Below are 14974 nucleotides of genomic sequence, written 5' to 3'. Positions count from 1 at the left end.
ACTTCTAGGGGCGCTGGGTTTTTTGGCCCCCACAATAAATTATTTGAGGGGGCCAATCCTCCACAAAGTTGATGTCCACTCCCATTCAAATATGATAGATTATGAAGGGTGGGGCTTACCTGGGCCCCCACAATATTGAATAAAGTGCTTGAATAAAATCAGCACCCCTGGGAGACGGATGCTCAGTCCGCATTTTAGTCCTGCTTTACAATCTTCCCGCCACTTCACCTTTAAGCAAACGAACAAAAAAAAAAGCAGCAACAATTTAAAGCAAGTTCCAGAAAAAGTAGCTTGCAAGAGCAGGAATGTAGTTGAGGTGGGGGGCTTTCTGGGGTGGGGGAGTTGCTTTTTTTATTTCCGGGGGGTGGGGGTGAAAAGCGAGGCGAGGGCAAAGGCAATAAAGGAAACACGCTCGTCTCCTCAGCACCGTCTTCCACAGTAACCAGCCAGCAAGTCCCCTTCGACTCAGTGGGCCTCCAAGTCAACGGAGAGCTGCCCCTGGCTTTCCCTTTACGTTTTATCCAACTGGAAGGTTAGTCTGAGGCGCTGGGCTGACCGTTTCCCGGCTCGCGGCTAGGAAGCCGCGGACTCCGCTCTCCTCCCAAACGCCTCACACGCGCCGACAAGCCCACAGCCCCCTCCTTCCCCGCGTCTCCCTCCGCTCCCGGCCTGTCCCTCGCCCGAGTCCCCGGGCCCCTCAGACCGACGGGCGTCCCGAAAGTGCCCCGCTCCGAGCAGCCGCCGGATCTAGGCCAGCGCGCCGTCGCCGCGCGGTGTGGGCGGCCTCCGCTTCCCCTCAGCGAAGGCGGGCGCCTGCGTGCAAGAGGCGAGGGGGCGGCGGTTGAACTCGGCTACCGGCGTAAGGCTTCGAGGAAGGTGGTTGCTGGGCCTCCTTCCTCTTTTCCCTCAGCCTGGCGGGCCGTGGGGGGAAGGCTTTTGAGGGAGAGAGGGAGGGACGCGGGCAAGGAGGGGAGGAGGCAGGCAGGCAGAGCCGCTTTCTCCAGCGCCCCTGCACCAACGGCAGCAGGTAAAAGCCGACGAAAGCCGCCCTCACATCCCCACCCCCTTCCCGTTCCCAAATGGCCGCCTCCTCGGCTGCAGCCACCCCAGGTCTTTCCTTCCGTCCTTCCTCCCCGCTTCCGTCCCCTCACGGCTTCCTCCTTTCCCGGCTGTCACTGAAGGGCAGCCGCAGAAGCGGAGGAAGTGGCTCTTTTTGAGGCCTGCAACGTCAAAGGCCGCTCCTCTTCCACCCTCCTGCGCGCCCGTTTCTAGAAGCAGGTTGCGGGGAGGCGCTTCCTGGCGCCGCTGCTGCTGCTAGTTTGGTGGTTGCCGAGTTTCTCACCCTCAGCTGGTTTCCAAGAGGCGAGAGAGAGAGAGAGGACGGGAGCTGCTCATGTGGGCGTTGTTTTCACCACCCCCTCCTAATCTGCTCATAGGTGAAGCTAGTAGAACTTTTCCTTCCTTCCCTCCTCTTCTCCGACGCTCTTGTTTCTTTGCTCCTCCGGCTCAAGCTGCTCGGTTTTCCTTAGTTGCTTCTCCACAAAACTTCAGTTCAAGGCGTTTTATGGTAGTTTCACTTTCATATCCCTCTTCTGGACAGTGGAATCCTATGCATGTCTTCTCAGGAGTCAGTTCTGTTGAGATTCGTGGGCCTTGTGACCAAATAAGTTTTGTGTGTGTTTGAGTGTGTGTGTGTGTGTGTGTGTGTGTGTGTGTGTATATAGTCGTACCTCGGGTTACATACGCTTCAGGTTACAGACTCTGCTAACCCAGAAATAGTACCTCGGGTTAAGAATTTTGCTTCAGGATGAGAACAGAAATCCTGCTCCGGCGGCACAGCAGCAGCAGGAGGCCCCATTAGCTAAAGTGGTGCTTCAGGTTAAGAACAGTTTCAGGTTAAGAACGGACCTCCGGAACGAATTAAGTACTTAACCCGAGGTACCACTATATATATATATATATATATATATATATATGTTTTCGTAGATTTTCACGGGTACAGGAATGCAGGTTTTGGTGTCCTCGGGTGTCTTCCCGTGTAAAAGTTGGGGTGTCTAGGCGACGTTTCGACGAGGTCTCACTCGTCATCTTCAGGCTGGTGCTTTCGGCTTCTTGTTACTGGAACAGAGTTCCAGTAACAAGAAGCCGAAAGCACCAGCCTGAAGATGACGAGTGAGACCTCGTCGAAACGTCGCCTAGACACCCCAACTTTTACACGGGAAGACACCCGAGGACACCAAAACCTGCATATATATATATATATACACACACACACACACACACGCATGCCTTACAGATCAATCCTATACATGTCTACTCAGTCTTATTGAGTCCAGCACCGCTTATTTCTAGGCAGTTGGATACAGGATTGTGGCCTTAGGCAATAATGTTTTCCCATTGCCAAATTCAGAAATGAAGTTTTGTGACATCTGCTTACTCATCGTTTCTGTTCCTGCTTTTTTCTTTTTTAAAACGAAACTAGAAGCTGCCTCCTAAGTACTGAGAACACCCCATCGTTTAGAGAACAGTTTGAGATTACACGAACTTTGTAGTTCCCCAATTTTCAGATTCTCTTTTTTAAGTGTGGTTTGCTCTCTAGTATATTAAGAGTCTACATATGGGATAATAGCACAATCAATCCACTTTGTAAAGTGGCTTAAGGTGTTTTGAATTGTGGAAGACTTCATTGAAAGACTTGGAGTTGTCATGCTTACAAGTCCCTAGTTTAGTGCCTATGAGTTGATGGGTTAATTTGTATGGGCTAGGATTTTTATTTTTAAAAACCCATGCAACTAGTTTTGTGTCTTCTGGGCCTATATTATAGGTGAAGTGCTCCCTATTATATAGCAAATCATGAAATTTCAGGAACTTTCAAAAGTGGTTTGTTACACGGGTTGTAGAGGCGTTCTGTTTAAAAATATTAAAAATATTACAGTTCAGCCCAAGCACTTGGACATGCGTGAGGTAATTTTTTGGTGTCTGGCTGTTATCTTTATAGAGTAACACATCTCTTTTGAACTAATAATTCAGTGAAGTTTCCTGCTTTAAAAGCATACTAGGGACACAACATAGGATTTTAAGCATGAATACTGCATTTTATGCACAAGGTAAAAAAGTGGCATGCCCTGATTGTGGCCTGGTTCACAATCAAAGACACGACACGCTGGTGCACATTTAGTATTAAACACGGTTAGTTACTATTGAGATGTTAATGATAATCTGCCGCATTCAGAAAACATGTTTCATTAACTGTTAGTGTAATCCTAAACTTGTTTGTGTGGAATTACACCCACTGTGTTTAAACTGGGTTACTCCCACCCGAGTCTGCATGGAATTGCAGCCTGGATCTAATAATTATGTGTCTCAGTCCAGAATAAGTTGGTCATGTTTAAGTCCTGTGGAAATTAATGTGGCATCAAGTTACTAATGACTAACTTATCCCACTGATTTCAATGGAACTCATTTTCTTTTAATAGAGACTGCCGTGTCTTGCTTGCAGGAAATTAAAGGTAAAGATACCCCTGACCGTTAGGTCCAGTCGCAGATGACTCTGGGGTTGTGGCGCTCATCTTGATCTGTAGGCCAAAGGAGCCGGCGTTTGTCCGCAGACGGCTTCCGGGTCATGTGGCATCCTGACTAAGCCGCTTCTGGCAAACCAGAGCAGTGCACGGAAACGCCGTTTACCTTCCCGTCGGAGTGGTACCTATTTATCTACTTGCACTTTGACGTACTTTTGAACTGCTAGGTGGGCAGGAGCTGGGACCGAACAGCGGGAGCTCACCCCGTTGCGGGGATTCAAACCACCGACCTTCTGATCGGCAAGCCCTAAGCTCAGTGGTTTAGACCAGTGTTCCCCAACCTTGGGCCTCCAGCTGTTTTTGGACTACAACTCCCATCATCCCTCTCTAGCAAGACCAGTGGTCAAGGATGATGGGAATTGTAGTCCAAAAACAGCTGGAGGCCCAAGGTTGGGGAACACTGGTTTAGACCACAGCGCCACCCGTGCCCCCTTGCAGTAAATTACTTCATGAATAAATTCAAAAAGTGCATCCAGTCAGTGTAATTGTACTTGAGGATGTTTTCCAAGCCACAGAATGACAGAAAACCCTTGTTTTGAGAGGCATGAATCCCTACCGCCACCCATTTATGTTAGATGAATTCTTCAACACTTGAGTTAAACAATGAACGAACTGGCATAGCCACATTCAGTGGGGAACCCTTCCCCACAAACCATTTGTTTTCCTGCATTTTATCTGTCACAATGTGGATATCTGATAAGTGTGGCAGTCCAGTCAAGATTAAGGCACCTTACTAAACCTTCTAGGAGAACTAGGTGATGGATTTAATGTCATAGAGTTGTCTATGGTCCACCTTTTCCTCTTCATCACTGTCCATAGGGCATTGGAGACAGCTGGTTTTTACCTTTGATAATGATGCCCTTTTTGAACATAGGCAAAGGGGTGTTAAGTATCAGGAGCTGCATTTCCTGATTGGGAAGAGAACAGGGAGCATAAGAGTCCTAGCAGTTTTGGGGTTGCTGGAGCTGATTCTCATCCCATGAATAATTTGCATACTTGTCTTTTAAAACCTCTCTGGGATATTTACCCTAATATATATTGTGCATTGGCCCTCATTTGGTGCAGAGTGATAATGAATAAGGCAGTAACTAAAAACTAAGGAGATTTGGCCTTGTATGTCCTTTTGAAACAGAAGCTTTTTGATCAATTTGTAAGGAAATAATGTGTTCGGCATATTGAACAATACTTTAGAGACAAATTTCTCTTTTTATTTTTCATTTTTGAGGCTTCCTGTTTTTGGTTAGTAAGCAAATTTCCAGTCTTCCACATAATTGTCTGTATAGGGGTGTGTGTTCATGTGGCTGTGGCTGTGTACATGCACATGCACATTTAAATATTATGCAACACATAACATTTTCTGGTATAAAACCCACAATGTGGGGAAAGTATCAGCTTTGGTAAGTAAAATGTCTATTTTAATTTTCTGTCCAGGAAACTGTAACAGAAATGAAGGGGGGAAATGACAAGTACCGTATTTTTTGCACCATAACACTCACTTTTTTCCTCCTAGAAAGTAAGGGGAAATGTCTGTGCGTGTTATGGAGGGAATGCCTACGGGTGGCATGCCTACGGATTTTCCTCCTCTAAAAACTACGTGCGTGTTATGATCAGGTGCGTGTTATAGAGCGAAAAATACGGTATTTCAAGAAGCAGGCAAGCTGTGGCACCTTAAAGATCACTAACTTGTTTGTTGCATGAATTTAAAGCAGTGGGGGACAAGTGAACCTCCACATATTATTGGACTCCCAGCTCCAGCCAGCCTGGTCGATACAGAGATGATGGGACTCATAGTCCAACCACTCTGAATGTCCACAAGTTCTCTATCCCGGGGGTAGAGCTTACTTTTCAGATGTAGTTTATCAAATTAGGTCACTGAAACTGCCTACCCACAAGTTTTCAAAAAGCAGTACACTGTCGTTTCTTGATCAGAATTTGTGATGAAACCATGCAAGAGCCTTCCTTTGGCGCTGGTGCCAAATGAAGTTATAGACTGCTCTTCAATACGAAGCATATGCCTGGAGAAAATACTTTAAATACAAAAGTTTCAAACCATAAGTGTGCATATTTGTATGCGTATGTGTGTGGAAGAGAGATTGCTTGTAGAGAGAGCTATTCTGCCTGCAGGCGGGGAAAGTTCTGAAAATATTGATGTCATTGTGTAAGAGATCAATGCTTTACTAACTTCTGTGTTTTGTTTCTGTGATATAACACTGTGCCACAGTGACAGTATTGGGGAACCTTGTAAATCCTCCCACTCAATAGAGCTGCAAAATCTGATGTTGGCGCCTAGAATTTTGCTTCTTATAACATATATTTTTGTAAAACATAAAGGAAATAATAAACCCCTGCCATTCAACCTCTTCCGCCAGTAGTGGATAGGCATAGTATTTCTAAACTTGGAGATTCAAATTAGCAACAGGCCTGTGCAGAGGAGGGAGGCAGCTGGGTACACTTGCTCCAGGCCTCAGAGGGCAAAGTAGCTGCACACATCATGTATTTTGAGCAGTGTTCATGTACACACACAGTGTTACATAGTTTTTTTTGTGTGTGCATGTGCATGCATGTGTGTACACTTGTTTTGCGCATATACATATACCGGTATTTATAAAAAATGTGTGTATGAGGTATTCTGTTCTTTTCAATGAAACAGAGATTCAGATAGGTACAAAACAAAGAAAGAATGCCATATTTTAGTATCACCATGATGTTCATAAATTCAATTTTCTTATTCTTGGTCCAGAGGAAAACTGAATTTGCCCATTTTTTAAATCTTATGCCCATTTTTTCAAAGTACCTATCAATTTGTTTGTCAGAGGCGATCTTCATTATTAGAATGCTACCTTCTATGTTGTATTGTTTTGTTTTCTTCATGATGCTTTGTCACTGTTAAAGAAATTATTAATTCATCTGACAGAGGTCAGACACAATATGTGAGTTTTCACTGTGTGTCAAACAATACACTTGCTGCTGTTATGGATTCTTGTGTAAAATGGATAATAAAGTGCTACTAAATTTAAGTGGAATAATGCATTACCTGCTGTATGCTTGCTGAGTAAGCACTTATTTCATGAAGTCAAACATTGCAGTTGTGTGTTTCAGGCTGTTTAATACTCGTTCTAGGAAAGAAAATCGGTGTGTTTTCATAGTCTTGGATACATGAATGGCATGGCTGCTGACTTCAGCAATGGAAAACTTCCATTTAAATAGGACTCTGAATTAACAAATCACTGTCATTACAATCAATATAAATTTACTGGGTAGGAGAGACAGTATATTGTGTAACATGATGAGTATGTCATGGCGCTTTCTTGGTGTCAAGCCTCTAATATGATAACATGTTTTTAGGGTTTGCCCATTACTTGCTTGATTGAAGGTTTATTGTCTGGAATACGGCAGATTTTAAAGTTACTGTATTTCAGACACTATACTTAATTTTTAATAGATGGTGTTTATATTCCTCTTTGGGCTGAGTTGTATGTTACAGTGGTCCCTTAGAATCTTCTGAACATTCTTCCACAATCATAGTGACTCCACATGGCAGTTGTAACATAATATTACAGAGGCTGTCCAGTGCTATTTAGCCCACACTACACGTCGAAGTGCAAGTAGATAAATAGGTACCACTCCGGCAGGAAGGTAAACGGCGTTTCCGTGCGCTGCTCTGGTTTGCCAGAAGCGACTTAGTCAGGATGCCACATGACCCGGAAGCTGTCTGTGGACAAACACTGGCTCCCTCGGCCTATAGAGCGAGATGAGTGCTGCAACCCCAGAGTCGTCCATGACTGGACCTTACGGTCAGGGGTACCTTTACCTTTACCTTTTTACACATTCATAATGGCAGAAGGGACTGGCGTAGGGCTGACTCCATGTGACTCAGGCAATCCACACAGTGAGCTGCTTTTGACATGTTAAAACTACTGTGGGAAGCTACCACCATGCAAAAGTACTGCTAGCAGTTTTCACGGGGCACATAATATATGTTAGAATTGGCCATTAAAGATTAAATCAAGGGCATAAGAAATGGGACAGTTATTTGGGCTCTTAAGTGTGGTTACTGTAAGCTTAAACTTTAAAAGAGCAACTGGGGAATGGTGAAAGAAGTCAATAAGGTAATTAGAATGATTGCAGAGACTAATTCCAGATTGATGGAAATTCCATGCCTTTTTAGCAGTGTTAATTACCTAAGCACTTTGACCAGATGTAGGCATATTTTTACTTCCATTGGTGAGTTGGAGCATATGACCCCCGAGAGTAGTCTTAAAAACTCTCTCTGTCCAGCAGTTTATAATGCCAAGCTGCCTGAAAGTAGCAGGGAAAGGTGGATATTTCTAAAGGTGTTTTTTTAAAGTGTAGCTTTTGTTATCTCACTGCTTCAAGGAAGGCAGTATAATTTTATAATAATGCTTAGGAATACAATGCAGTTAACATTCATATCATGCTTATGCATGCTGGTATAGAGATTATCTTTCCTACACTTCTAGTGGGTATGGGACCAGACTTTTTTCCAAAGAGCTTATCTAGTTATTTGTTTAATCAGTTTTTTAACTAGAGTGAACAGTGCGTATGATGCAATCATTAAAGAGTCTAACATACAGTTTCCTCGCTGCAAGAAAGAAAATTCGATAGAGCTTAATGCATTGAGGTCTTCTCTGCTCCAGAAGCCTTGGGGCTTCATGCATTTGTATCCATAACCATTGCTTCTCAGTTCCCTTGCATATAATCACCGCCTCTACAGTGATAAAAGTCTATAAATACATTAGAGTCCAAGGAAGCTTCAGTAAATGAGAGGAAAGCAACAGCTGTGGCTCCAGAAGTCTTCCCATCTTGTTGACCATGTTCAATCTAGTACTCTAAAGATATCTAAAACTGACTTTGTAAGAGATACTAGCAAAATAAGATCTTAATTATATTTTACTCAATATCATTGTGATATAAAAACCAAGAAGAGTCATACCTATATCCTAGAAGGAAGAAAGGAGGTAAAGTGAATATATTGCACAGTTAAAGTAGCTTTCCTTACTCTTACGGTTTTCCAGCAACTTGTAGTCCAGAGATCAAATGCTGCCAGACTCATCTCTCCCCTCTCCCCCAGTTGTGTAATAGCCCTCTTCACTGAACACTTAGTTTTGTGTCAGTTTTTGTGAGAAAACATAGCTGTTTTGTGTCTAGGCTTTTAACATCTCTTCCATTGACATAGTTGTTACTGGAATAGGAGGGCCCAAAATGTTGTTTTAGTCAAAATGTATTATCATTCCTAATATATAACTAGTTTGGGGATTGGTGTTTTAAAGATAAAAGGCTATATAATAACTTTCTCCTATGAGAAAATACCCATGGAGGAAATTGTAGAGCAAAATTAATTATCATTGCATGTTGCTGAAAGGCATTACTGGTAGTGAAATTTTACTGCTATATCTCCAAAGTGGGGTGGTTTATAGCTTTAGTCTCTAAACTTTATTGGACAAATAGCCATTTCCTACTTTTATTTCCAGAATCCCCCCCTTTTTTACTATGTTTACATTCAGTCTCATCTCATCTCAACCCAAACCAGAATGGATCCATTTAGGTTCCTTGTGCCCCCCTCTTCACCACTCTTGTCCCATATTTATCATTATTTGGCGACGGGTAGCGTTTCTAGTAGCCCTTAGATGCTTTTATGAGCAAACACATCTATGCCCAGGATACCTGGAAGCATGGGAAATATAGCTTGTGTGGCTGCTGATGTCACAGGGCACTACCATGCACAATTTAGGGCCTAAACGAGGTTCCCACCATTGCTCCTATGAGCTTCAACACTGGAATCAGTGTTGAAGAGGAAATGAATTGGCAGGGAGAGCTCCAGTTTACTCTGAACCTAGTTTGGATCCTGGATTATGATGACAAATGTCTTGAGCACATTTAGTAATATGATCCTGCCTCTCATTCCATGTGGATATGAGGGTGGGGTTTCTCAAAGCAGGTTTGCACTAGCTGTCACCTAGTATCTTAAACTGCTTTGTAATCTGAAATTGGTGGTCTTGCTCATCCCAGTTGCTGCCGCTGGTTGATGGGCAACACAATCCCAGTGTTACATAGAGCTAGCCAGGCCTCTTGCACCCTGAACCACAGTTCATGTCAAATTTTCCCAAGTCAGCCTTCACACACATCTTTCCTTTCCCAGTTTCCTTCTCCCACTCATTATCACAGCTCTTCTTCATCCTCAAATCATATATATCTTTCCACTGTTGTACCCCTTCTGCTTGTTCAGTCCCAATTTCTCCTTGTCCCCATAGGAGAGAATTGATTTGATGCGATTGTGCCAGAGTTCAGAAATTATCCATAGAAGTTGTTTACGTAGGAGGGAGTTCTTGTGGTCTGACAGCTAAAACCAACTTATTTCTTTCACTACATGCCAGAGGAGGCGATTGTTTTATTGATGAATATGGAAAAAGTGAATAGTCCAGTGCTTTGTTCCATTCCTCTAATTTACGACACCAATAATAATGGATGATGGATGAGATATCCAAACATTAATAAATAATCTTAAAAGGTGTACTAAATCAAAGAGGAAGAGACCAAGGAATAATCTCATATAATGCTTCAAGAAGGGTAAGCTAATTCTAGTGTCATTAATTCTGCTATATGCAACAAATAAACAACACCCCATTTAAAGTAGATATGCTGCCAATAGGATAAGAGCTGCAACAGTATTGCCACCTTTTCTTGCATTTTTGTTAATGTATGAACTGCTTTAAAACAGTATATCCATAAATCAAAAGTTTCCAGAGCTGGATGGTATTCTTGGAAAAAGGTGGCCATGCATTAGTTTAATGTAACTCTTGCACCATAGTTCTGTGTCCTTGAAAACTCCTTATATTTAATACCTTAGATGGAAAATAGTAGAACTTTATTGTGCAAATGTCATCAAATTTCAATGAATTTGACCACTTGAGTTAATAATTGAAACAGTGTTGAAGTGGCAGATACAATGAGATAGCTCTTGTAACAAGTTGTGCATCCCTCTGTAAGTTCTGTGATTACTTCAAAGATTTTTGTCCTCAGCACTCGGTTATTACCATTCAGCCTATTATTTCCTTTTACTGGACCTGATTTTTTTAAAGAGAAAGTTAACATGTTCAAAATTATTTGCATAACTCACAGTACACTCCTATATATGTCTACTCAAAAGTAAGTGTCATAGGATGTAATAACACAGTTCTAACCATGTCTATATACTCAGCATCAAGCATTGCTTCCCACCATCATATGCTCATTGTTTGCTTTTGAAAGACTGTTACTCTTGGTAATCATTAGAAACACACCTTTCTTATATTTATGGAACTATGCTGCTGTACAGTATTTTAAAGAATTAGAAAAAAACACAAGAACCTAAGAAGCTGCTATGGCCCATCTAGCTCAGTAACGTTCACACTGACTGGAAGAGGTTCTTCGGGGTTTTAGGTAGGAAGTATTTCCCAGCCCTTCCTAGAAATGCCAGGGATTGAACTTGCATGCAAAGCATGTGCTGCTACCACTGAACTACCCTTCCCCACATTTTATCTAATAGCTTAAATGCAATTCCTGCTAATACTAAGATGCCACTTAGTTGCACCTATCCTTTAAACTGAAATTTAATGTTTACTATATGAAAGACTTAAGAGGATTCTTAGGAGATGCAGCATGTATCTTGGATGTCTTTATGAACAGTTCCTACTGCTTAAACTAGAGCAGAAAACAGCAGTTTAGAATGCCATTTAGGTGTACTAATGTAGCCCTCAACATGTGACTGTATAATGCATTGGTTCTAATTATGGACAGCCTTAAGAAAACAGTAAATAACTATAAGATAGATCTCCTGTATCTGTAAGAACTCTGTTGTTTAGTATGACAGCACCAACACTTTGGAACTCCTTGCTTTTGGTATCTATTGTGTTTTACTTTTTCTGTATGCTTTAAATTATGGCTGCTAATTTTTAGCAATAATTTTTGTTAACTGCTTTGATTTTTTTGCAGTAAAGCGGTATATAAATTTTATGAAATAAAGAAATAAATAGAAATCTTGTATGTCTAACAGACCAAGCTAATCTTAGTCAACCCCACACAAATAGTTTAATAGTTTGGTCTACAAGAGGTGTCCAGTGAGATAGTCTAAATTATAGCAGACCTGGAGCTGTTCAGTTTGTTTCCATAAATATGGACAGGAAAATTACAGGTAATTTGGCATGACCATGCAGCAAAACACATCTCACTTCCAATATTGATTTTCCTTGTTGAGATATGGAAATGTGTTCAATGGATTATGTATAACAAATAGTTTTTTGTATGATTGTCTCTTCATTATGGTCCCCTAAATAGTTCAGACTTTATCCACAAAAGAAGTCCAGGAACTGTAAGAATAGACCTAAGCACCTTTGAAATTCTACAAGTCTTGCTTTTAGGTTGCTATTTACCAGAAACCAAGACCAGGTAATGATTACATTTCAAGGCAGTTCCATAAAATAGAGAACTCTTAGAATACAGAGAACTCTTAGAATATCAGTAGTGGGAAATAATTCTACTCACTGTAATTAGTATAGTTGGGAACATGTTTGTCCCACTATGTTTTGCAGTACAATGCTTTGGAGCTCCAATTTAGCATACTAAAACAAATCCTGAATGAATTTTTATTTGTAACATTCTACTGGTTGCCCCGGGACGCGGGTGGCGCTGTGGGTTAAACCACAGAGCCTAGGACTTGCTGATCAGAAGGTCGGCGGTTCGAACCACCGCGATGGGGTGAGCTCCCGTTGCTCTCTCCCAGCTCCTGCCAACCTAGCAGTTCGAAAGCATGTCAAAGTGCAAGTAGATAAATAGGTACTGCTCTGGCGGGAAGGTAAATGGCATTTTCGTGTGCTGCTCTGGTTCACCAGAAGCGGCTTTGTCATGCTGGCCACATGACTTGGAAGCTGTATGCCGGCTTCCTCGGCCAATAAAGCGAGATGACCGCCACAACCCCAGAGTCGTCCATGACTGGACCTAATGGTCAGGGGTCCCTTTACCTTTACCTTACTGGTTGCCCCTGATTGATACTACCATTCAAGGATGTGGATGGTATTGTTTTAATTTTAAATGGCGAGTGCATTCAGATAGTAAAAACTTGGTAACCTCTGTATATTTCCAAGGACTATGAGCTTTAAACGTTGAGAAAGGATTTAGAAGTCAGCCAAGCATTTTGTCCTTCTCACATTTTGTCTTCATAGCTGAATGACTGCCAGTTTGCACAGATTGTGTGTCAGTTTAAATACAACAAACACACATCAGTCTGCTTGAAATCATTCCACCAAAGACTTCTAAAAACTTTAGGTAGTCGGCAAACAGTAATGGTTGTTTCACATTAAGTTGCTTTGTAGAATTATAAAACAGCTTTTCGTATGCTTTCAAATAAAATGTTGTCATCCACTAATGAATGAGATACCATCTGTAATAATTAAGGTTATTCCACTTGTTTTTCCCTGCAGCAAAACTTCTGAAGGTTTGAAGAAGATAGTAAGAAATCTACGAAGGAGGGCTGTAGCAGTATTGTAAGTACTGCATTGAAAAGAATGTGAATTAAAAATATTATAAAGTGCCTGTCCATATATATTTGATGAAAAATTAGTTGTACAAAGGGAGCGCATGGAATGTAAGGGACAAGATATATAGTAGCAGTTTTGTTAATTTACGAAGATAGCTCCATTCTTATGAAATTTAAAGTGTAGCCTTTGCAGTGTAATCAGGAATTCACCAGTATCACTGAAAAAATATCTTTTTATCTAACAAAGATTGATCTACTTTATATACATTTGTTTACTTAAAACTATCAGAATTTAGAAAATCATTATAGTTTTGTAGGGCTGTCATTTGTTTTAGTGACTTATTGTTTAGGTTATTTTGCAGAATTATTTATTTGCTGATTTATTTATGTATTTCATTATTTATTTATTTGATTATTTAGTAAATTATTTATCTGATGAATTATTAATACATCTTCATGACAAGCTTTAAATTATTTATAACTTAATTTTGATTTTATTGCTTTTCGACGCTGCATTGTTACTGACTAGGTTTTTTTTTTTATCCCCTTACTTGCTTCTTGAAAATTAAAGTATTAGCTTTGAGGCAAGTTTATATTCATTGCAAGGCCAATAGATAGATATATTTTCTGCATATGAAGTACTTCTCCTTGTAGGTACACATTTTACATGGCATTTTGTAACTTGTGACTGCGTACTTACTTACCTGTTCACAATATTGCTTTTGCTGTTCCATAGCTATATAAAGATAAATATTTAACCTTTGGTGCAAAAGTGAACACATTCTTCTTCTCCATAGTTTACACAACTAGTGTACTTTCCTGTACACTTTCTATATGTGTTGGATATAGAGACACATTCTCTGTTGCAGGAAAGATTCTCTTGATTCAACCCATTTTACAGACAATTGTTGCACTGTCATTCAGTAATTTGTTGAAGCTTCATGATTGCTTTCAGAACATGCACTTGCTGCTAAGAGAATAGGTGAAAGGTTTTCTGAGCTCAGTCAAACTTGAGTAGCCTCTTCTTTTTAAATGGAGGTCTTGCTCAGTAAGTTTCACTACAAACACTAACCTGCCCTACAAAGTGTCATTCCTAATGTCATCTAATGTTTACTGTGGAATCACACCTAATGTAGACAGTTCTAGCTCCACCAGTCTCTCCTTCCATCTCTAATATCCCTTAATACTTTTCTTTCTATTTCTAAGATGCTCTGCTTCCTGCATTACACTAATTTCTATGCACGATTTGGCCTCTGCATACAGAGAGGGTAGGATGCAGATGCCCTTTGTGAGTCCAGGTGGTGTCTACACAGTCTCAGCACCCTGCTTTGCCTCCCTGGGGCATTTTGCATATGGAGCCCCCTCCTGGTACGCCACAGCAATGATAAATGCATAAACACCCAGCAGTTGCTAGATTACATTGTTTGCTGCTCCTTCAACTCTGCAGAAAGTCTACTCGGAGCGAGATCCTAGAAGGAAGAGGGGGCTTCATGAGAAAGCACCATCTTTCCGGGGGTGGAGCACATAAAATATCGTGTAAATAATGGAAGAAAAGTTCATACAGAAAGAATGCTCAGAAAACTGACATGTTTTTGGGCCCAGGGAAGATCGATGTCTACTGGTGTTTAAAGTGTCCTGAATTGATTGGACAGTAAAGCGGAGATAAATGGCAGGGAAAAGCCAGTGACGAGTAGGATGGAGATGTGTTCTAAGTAAATCATTCTGCAGATGTTACCTGTGTGTGGGTTACTGGACAAGGATGCAAAACGGCTCTTACCTTAAATATGAATAAATAGTTTGGTCTTGTGCGCATGTCTCTATAAATCACCTCTGTGACTTCAGCTGCTGTAAATGTTTTACAGTT

The 14974-nt window shown here is 41.3% G+C and overlaps 1 protein-coding gene across 29 annotated transcripts in view; it reads left to right on the top strand.

The window, feature by feature from the left end:
* Positions 1 to 365: 365 nt before the first annotated feature.
* TBC1D5 (TBC1 domain family member 5) overlaps positions 366 to 14974 on the top strand; it is a 251016-nt gene continuing 236407 nt past the window's right edge. For 6 of the 29 annotated variants that reach the window (XM_083468043.1, XM_083468055.1, XM_083468041.1 and 3 more), the window contains exons 1-2: positions 883 to 1027; positions 13055 to 13117. The gene's annotated coding sequence lies outside the window, so the exon portion shown is untranslated. Of the gene's footprint in view, positions 533 to 560; positions 1437 to 3476; positions 3510 to 13054; positions 13127 to 14974 lie in introns of those variants that run through there. The other 23 variants (XM_083468057.1, XM_083468038.1, XM_083468052.1 and 20 more) reach the window with 19 other exon arrangements.

This window comes from Podarcis liolepis, assembly GCF_965112155.1.
Source record: "Podarcis liolepis genome assembly, chromosome: 12".
Taxonomy (NCBI): Eukaryota; Metazoa; Chordata; class Lepidosauria; order Squamata; family Lacertidae; genus Podarcis; species Podarcis liolepis.
This window is presented reverse-complemented; position numbering and strand designations above follow the sequence as displayed.